Genomic DNA, 8432 nt, shown 5'->3' on the forward strand with positions numbered 1-8432 from the left:
TCTTTCAGGGAAGACCCTGCATTTTTCAACAAGATAATGCCAGACCACATTCTGCATCAATCACAACATCATGGCTGCGTAGGAGAAGGATCCGGGTACTGAAATGGCCAGTCTGCAGTCCAGATCTTTCACCTATAGAGAACATTTGGCGCATCATAAAGAGGAAGGTGCAACAAAGAAGGCCCAAGACGATTGAACAGTTAGAGGCCTGTATTAGACAATGGGAGAGCATTCCTATTTCTAAACTTGAGAAACTGGTCTCCTCGGTCCCCAGACGTCTGTTGAGTGTTGTAAGAAGAAGGGGAGATGCCACACAGTGGTGAAAATGGCCCTGTCCTAACTTTTTGGGGATTTGTTGACACCATGAAATTCTGATTCAACATATTTTTCCCTTAAAATGGTACATTTTCTCAGTTTAAACTTTTGTTCCGTGATTTATGTTCTATTCTGAATAAAATATTAGAAGTTGGCACCTCCACATCATTGCATTCAGTTTTTATTCACGATTTGTATAGTGTCCCAACTATTTTGGAATCCGGTTTGTAACTATTTTTAATGAAAATCAAACACGTATGACATGACAAACTCCACTATACTGTTTAAAGGGTAGAACCTCAAATGGCTGGGTGAGCTAATCGTGGGGGGGGGGGGGGGGAAATAGTATCCCTATGCTGATACCCTGAGCTACACCTCAGCCCAGGGACGCCCCCTGGTGGTGGGGACTCCCTGTCCTCGAGCCTAAACTACCGCCTCCTGCCGTTCCCTAGAATGGTGACAGGTGGTGGATGCTGGCTAAGTGGTGGGCTACCAAAAAAAAAGACAAACATATAGAAAAGGTGCCCAATGTATACAGCCCTGACGATGTGAGACCACATATATGATGGTTAGGATAGTAATCAAAGAAAACCGCAATGCGTTTCCCCCACAGAGTGGGATCATCAGGCGGTGATGAAGTTAGATATATGGATAATCAAAGACAACAGATAAACTTAGTAAAAAAACGGAGAGCAAGTAAATAAACCGAGCACTGTTAAGCGGGTGCAGAGCACCGTTGTTGGTGCCTCGGTATCGTTTTATATTAGACCCAGCGATAATATGTATAGGAGGACGAAGCACATCCGATCAGGTGACCACTCAAAGAGCGGATAAGGGTCTCGTAGCGGTCATGAATAAAGGGAGGGCCTCTGTGAAAGAAAAAGACATGTATATACACACTTGTATATTGGAAATGCACAATATGGCCATCACCAGTAAGCACCGTAATCAGAGGGGCAACTCACTGTGTCTATAAGGTGCCCAGTGTCCAATTCAGTGCAGCGTACTGGATAGATAATAGTACGGTAAAGTGTAGCTGTGATGGTCACTTGGCATCCCTGTTTGTAACCCTGCGGGTCAAATCTCGGACCAGGTAGCGCGGCGGTGATGCTCGATAAGCGCATGCGTTCCACTGTGGAACGCATGCCGAGGCGCCTACTTCCGGTGAGTGAGTCTTAGCTGTTCATACGCCGTGACGTGTATCCGGCCGTTGAACCGCACTGCACTTCCGGTCCCTTGCCAACTGCGCTCCAGCTCGGATGGAGAAGGCGGATGAAACCGCAAGTGGGCGTACTTAAGTAGAAAGGGAGAGGATGACACAGAACCAGAGAAGCGGCATAGTCCTTTATGGGACAGAAGCAGTTATTAGGGAGGTGCAAAAAGAAACCCTTAAAAATGGGCCGGATAGAAGGGGGAACACAGAGAAGGGGGAAAGGGGAGAGCAAACTAGTGATATAGAGGAGCACGTAAGATTCTCTGATATAAGCTGACCCTTCGTGATAAGAAGGGGACAGACTGGTGTAAAATGAACCAATTAATGTCCATTTAGCAAAAATTTAAACATTCGGGTGCTTTGCGCACCCAGGCTAAGTTAGGGGGGCCTAGCTTTCCTGATGGCCTAACATGCTAGCGGGACTGAGGGAAGAAAAGGGAAGGGTAAGAAGGCCAGAGACATCCCGCCACTGGGCCAGAGGATCAGGCACAGACAGTGATGATGATATTAGGGAAATGTAAGAAAAAAGGATTTATTAAGAAGATTTATTAAGAAGCAGGTAGGTGGATGGACCGGGGATAAGGGGGAGGAGGGAGAAGAGCGAAAGTACCCCCAGCCTAAATAGTCAGAGAAAACATGAAAATGTTAATCTCTCATTAAGGCCACGGGGGGACTGGGATCGAAGTCTGTGGATCCACTCGCTCTCCTTTTGTAGGATCCTCCTGTCCCGATCACCCCCGCGAGGGGAAGGAGGTACCAGCTCAAGGACAGTTAATAGGAGGGACGTGGGGTCGCCCCCATGATACTCATTGACATGGGTGGCCACTGGTGTTACCTCCTTCTTGATCACATCGTTAATGTGCTCAAGTATCCGCCTTCTTAGCTCTCTCACGGTTTTCCCGACATAATCCATGGGGCACGGGCATTGGCATAGATATACAACACCTTTAGACTGACAATTGATAAAGTCTCGGACATGAAAGGATTGCCCCGTGGCAGAGCAGGTGATAATTTTGGCAGTGGACACGTAGTCACACGCCTTGCATCTGCCACATTTAAAAACACTCACGGGTTTGCGGTCTAGCCATGTACCCATTTTAGCGGGTGGTGAATAGTGGCTACAGACGAGACGGTCTTTCAGGCTCCTGCCACGTCTATAAGAAACAGCAGGATGCTCAGTAACAATGTCTGAGAGATCTGAGTCCATGCGTAAAATCGGCCAGTATTTGTCAAGCACCTGCCTGACTTCCCGGTTAGCGATATCGAAGTCGGCGATGATACGTGTCGGTTGGGGGCAGTCCACAGATCTACGTCTGGGGACTAACAAGTCAGTCCGAACGCTTGTCGATGCATGCTTGAATGCGTCTCGTAGTACTGGTTGTGGGTATCCCCTGGCCCTAAATCTCTCCTGCAAACCCTTTGCCTCACTGAAGAATGATGCATCATTGGAGCAGTTCCTCTTCACCCGGAGGTATTGGCCCCTGGGTATGCCTCGTTTGAGAGGAGTAGGGTGGTGATTGCTCCAGTGAAGCAAGGAGTTTGTGGCCGTGCTCTTCCTATAGATGTTGGTGGATAACCTATCCTCTAGTTTGGTGACTCTCACGTCCAGAAAGGTGATACTCACTGGATCGAGTTCATAAGTGAACCTGAGACCTACCGCATTTTTATTGAGATCAGAGACAAACCATTTAAAATCTGTTGGTCCACCCTTCTACACCACGAACACGTCAATGTAGCGCGTCCAAAACTGGATGTTATTGGCCCACCAGACGACGTGATCGGGAAAGACGTGGGTGTCCTCCCTCCAGCCCAGGAAGAGGTTGGCATAAGATGGGGTGCATGGGCTGCCCATTGCCATCCCCCTGAGCTGGTGGTAGAAACGCGCGTTATAAAGGAAAAAGTTATGTCTCAGGGTGAACTCAAGCAGTTCCAGGATAAAGCCATTGTGTGAGACATATGGAATCCCCCTGGTCCGGAGGAAATATTCAACGGCTCTAAGTCCACATTGATGTGAGATGGAACTGTACAATGATTCGACATCAATGCTAGCCAACAGGCAATCTGGATCGAGGTTAAGGGTGTCAATTTTGTTGAGGAAGTCCATTGTGTCCCTCGTGTAGGCCAGGAGGGGCACGACGAACTCTGCCAGCACCCGGTCCAGATACACCCCACAGTTCTGGGTTAGGGAGTTCACGCCCAAGACTATTGGGCGACCTCTCAGGGGGGCTGTCCCCTTATGTATTTTGGGGAGCCCGTAAAAGGTGGCTATCAAAGGTTTGGCCGGTAGAAGAAAGTCGAATTCGGTCGTGCTAATGACTTTGTTGTTTAAGCTGGTTAGTAATATCTGTCTCAGATCCTCTAGAAATGATAGGGTCGCGTTAGTGGGTAGGATCTACTAGCCCTCTTTGTCCTTCAGGAGATCCAGGCACATGCGCATATATAAGTCGCAATCAAGGACAACTAGATTGCCGCCCTTGTCCAACGGCTTAATGACGATAGTATCGTCTTTTTCAAGTGACCTCAGTGCCTGCATCTCCGTGGCGGAGAGATTAAATGATTTGGGTCTCATTTGCCCTAGTTGTTCAAGATCACTCGTGACCATCTGAAGGAAGATGTCGACGTGTTCATAGTTGGCCGGGGGTGGCATCCTTTTACTTCTGGACCTCAATGTGGTAAAAGGGCCTGTACCAGGGACATGGTTATGATCCCTATTAAGGTCAGTTCGGTTTTGCAGGTTGCCGAAATCACCTTCATCTAGACCTAGCCTATTACACGTCTCCCTATTAGAGATCCTGAAGAACTTATGCCACTTTAGTCTCCTGCAGAAGAGGTGGAGGTCCTTAGTCCAGATGAAGAGGCTGAAATTCGTAGTCGGTACAAACGACAATCCCCTCTTAAGGACCCCCACCTCTTCCGGACTGAGACTCCTGGCAGACAAGTTAACAATCTGGAGGTCGGCTACTGTCCCCTGTCCTGCCGGCCACGATCCCGAAGTTGGTATGGGATAACGCTCTTCTCTAAAAAAGAAGAAGGCTGTTGTTGCGGCATGGTACTGTTGAAGGGACCAGAGGGAGGTGAGGAGGTATTTTGATAACCCGATCCTCGTGTCGCTCGTCCCTTGCCTCTGTAGCCTCCACTTCTCGGCCATCCTCGTCCTCCTTGTCGTCTAGAGCTCAATCGACCCCGGTTGGACGATACACTGTATGGTTTAGAATACGAATCTGTATCAGATGAGTCAATCTCAGAGGAAGAGGGTTCCGAGCCTGCAACGGGTCCCTGACTTGCCATATATGCGTGGTTTTCCTTAAAGTCACCTTGGTCCCTGACAAACTGTCTATGTTTGCGTTCTTTTATTAGTCCCTGAAATCGATCTACGGAGGATTGTAATGACGTCTCGCGCCTTGCAAACTCAGGGTCTTCTCTGAGCTTCAAGGCGGTCTCTATTTGTTCCTGTAATTTCTTAGAGGAGCGATCAAACATCTGTTTTTCCTCCTCTAATAACAGGCTCATAAGAGCTAATAAGCTCTGGGTGAGTGTATCTTCCCACTTGGTCAAGAGTGCCGGTGAAAAGATTCTGTCCGCTGGTCGTACCCGAAGGCGTAGCCCACGCGGGACGATCTTATGCCCTATGTAGCTCTCCAGGGATTTAATCTCCCACCATGACTTTATATTGTCTTTATAGCAATTATATAAATCACTGAATACCTGCTTACTGGTGGCCACCTGGCCCAGCGCTGGGACATCCCTGTCTGAAAATATGTCCCTAGCTTCGTTGACCAGGTCATCAGTGAAAATGGTCCCCAACAAGAAACTAGCCATAACTAATCATACACAAAATAATTCAAGTCCAGCAATGGTGTGATGAAAGATAATAATGGGTCAAAAATTCATAATCAATCTAGTCCAGCAATAGAGTCAACCCTTATGAGAAAATATAACTATTTTTAATGAAAATCAAACACGTATGACATGACAAACTCCACTATACTGTTTAAAGGGTAGAACCTCAAATGGCTGGGTGAGCTAATCGTGGGTGGGGGAATAGTATCCCTACGCTGATACCCTGAGCTACACCTCAGCCCAGGGACGCCCCCTGGTGGTGGGGACTCCCTGTCCTCGAGCCTAAACTACCGCCTCCTGCCGTTCCCTAGAATGGTGACCGGTGGTGGATGCTGGCTAAGTGGTGGGCTACCAAAAAAACAGACAAACATATAGAAAAGGTGCCCAATGTATACAGCCCTGATGATTTGAGACCACATCAAGAGGTACACGGTGCACCGAGTAATCTAAAAAAACACCCAATAATATGATTAGGATAGTAATCAAAGAAAACCCCGACGCGTTTCCCCCACAGAGTGGGATCATCAGGGGGTGATGAAGGGTGATGAAGTTAGATATATGGATAATCAAAGAAAACAGATAAACTCAGATAGTCAAAAAACGAAGAGCAAGTAAATAAACCGAGCTCCGTTAAGCGGGTGCAGAGCACTGTTGTTGGTGCCTCGGTATCGTTTTATATTAGACCCAGCGATAATATGTATAGGAGGACGAAGCACATCCGATCAGGTGACCACTCAAAGAGCGGATAAGGGTCTCGTAGCAGTCATGAATAAAGGGAGGGCCTCTGTGAAAGAAAAAGACATGTATATACACACTTGTATATTGGAAATGCACAATATGGCCATCACCAGTAAGCACCGTAATCAGAGGGGCAACTCACTGTGTCTATAAGGTGCCCAGTGTCCAATTCAGTGCAGCGTACTGGATAGATAATAGTACGGTAAAGTGTAGCTGTGATGGTCACTTGGCATCCCTGTTTGTAACCCTGCGGGTCAAATCTCGGACCAGGTAGCGCGGCGGTGATGCTCGATAAGCGCATGCGTTCCACTGTGGAACGCATGCCGAGGCGCCTACTTCCGGTGAGTGAGTCTTAGCTGTTCATACGCCGTGACGTGTATCCGGCCGTTGAACCGCACTGCACTTCCGGTCCCTTGCCAACTGCGCTCCAGCTCGGATGGAGAAGGCGGATGAAACCGCAAGTGGGCGTACTTAAGTAGAAAGGGAGAGGATGACACAGAACCAGAGAAGCGGCATAGTCCTTTATGGGACAGAAGCAGTTATTAGGGAGGTGCAAAAAGAAACCCTTAAAAATGGGCCGGATAGAAGGGGGAACACAGAGAAGGGGGAAAGGGGAGAGCAAACTAGTGATATAGAGGAGCACGTAAGATTCTCTGATATAAGCTGACCCTTCGTGATAAGAAGGGGACAGACTGGTGTAAAATGAACCAATTAATGTCCATTTAGCAAAAATTTAAACATTCGGGTGCTTTGCGCACCCAGGCTAAGTTAGGGGGGCCTAGCTTTCCTGATGGCCTAACATGCTAGCGGGACTGAGGGAAGAAAAGGGAAGGGTAAGAAGGCCAGAAACATCCCGCCACTGGGCCAGAGGATCAGGCACAGACAGTGATGATGATATTAGGGAAATGTAAGAAAAAAGGATTTATTAAGAAGATTTATTAAGAAGCAGGTAGGTGGATGGACCGGGGATAAGGGGGAGGAGGGAGAAGAGCGAAAGTACCCCCAGCCTAAATAGTCAGAGAAAACATGAAAATGTTAATCTCTCATTAAGGCCACGGGGGGACTGGGATCGAAGTCTGTGGATCCACTCGCTCTCCTTTTGTAGGATCCTCCTGTCCCGATCACCCCCACGAGGGGAAGGAGGTACCAGCTCAAGGACAGTTAATAGGAGGGACGTGGGGTCGCCCCCATGATACTCATTGACATGGGTGGCCACTGGTGTTACCTCCTTCTTGATCACATCGTTAATGTGCTCAAGTATCCGCCTTCTTAGCTCTCTCACGGTTTTCCCGACATAATCCATGGGGCACGGGCATTGGCATAGATATACAACACCTTTAGACTGACAATTGATAAAGTCTCGGACATGAAAGGATTGCCCCGTGGCAGAGCAGGTGATAATTTTGGCAGTGGACACGTAGTCACACGCCTTGCATCTGCCACATTTAAAAACACTCACGGGTTTGCGGTCTAGCCATGTACCCATTTTAGCGGGTGGTGAATAGTGGCTACAGACGAGACGGTCTTTCAGGCTCCTGCCACGTCTATAAGAAACAGCAGGATGCTCAGTAACAATGTCTGAGAGATCTGAGTCCATGCGTAAAATCGGCCAGTATTTGTCAAGCACCTGCCTGACTTCCCGGTTAGCGATATCGAAGTCGGCGATGATACGTGTCGGTTGGGGGCAGTCCACAGATCTACGTCTGGGGACTAACAAGTCAGTCCGAACGCTTGTCGATGCATGCTTGAATGCGTCTCGTAGTACTGGTTGTGGGTATCCCCTGGCCCTAAATCTCTCCTGCAAACCCTTTGCCTCACTGAAGAATGATGCATCATTGGAGCAGTTCCTCTTCACCCGGAGGTATTGGCCCCTGGGTATGCCTCGTTTGAGAGAAGTAGGGTGGTGATTGCTCCAGTGAAGCAAGGAGTTTGTGGCCGTGCTCTTCCTATAGATGTTGGTGGATAACCTATCCTCTAGTTTGGTGACTCTCACGTCCAGAAAGGTGATACTCACTGGATCGAGTTCATAAGTGAACCTGAGACCTACCGCATTTTTATTGAGATCAGAGACAAACCATTTAAAATCTGTTGGTCCACCCTTCTACACCACGAACACGTCAATGTAGCGCGTCCAAAACTGGATGTTATTGGCCCACCAGACGACGTGATCGGGAAAGACGTGGGTGTCCTCCCTCCAGCCCAGGAAGAGGTTGGCATAAGATGGGGTGCATGGGCTGCCCATTGCCATCCCCCTGAGCTGGTGGTAGAAACGCGCGTTATAAAGGAAAAAGTTATGTCTCAGGGTGAACTCAAGCAGTTCCAGGAT

Source organism: Bufo gargarizans, chromosome 3, assembly GCF_014858855.1.
Source record: "Bufo gargarizans isolate SCDJY-AF-19 chromosome 3, ASM1485885v1, whole genome shotgun sequence".
Lineage (NCBI taxonomy): Eukaryota > Metazoa > Chordata > Amphibia > Anura > Bufonidae > Bufo > Bufo gargarizans.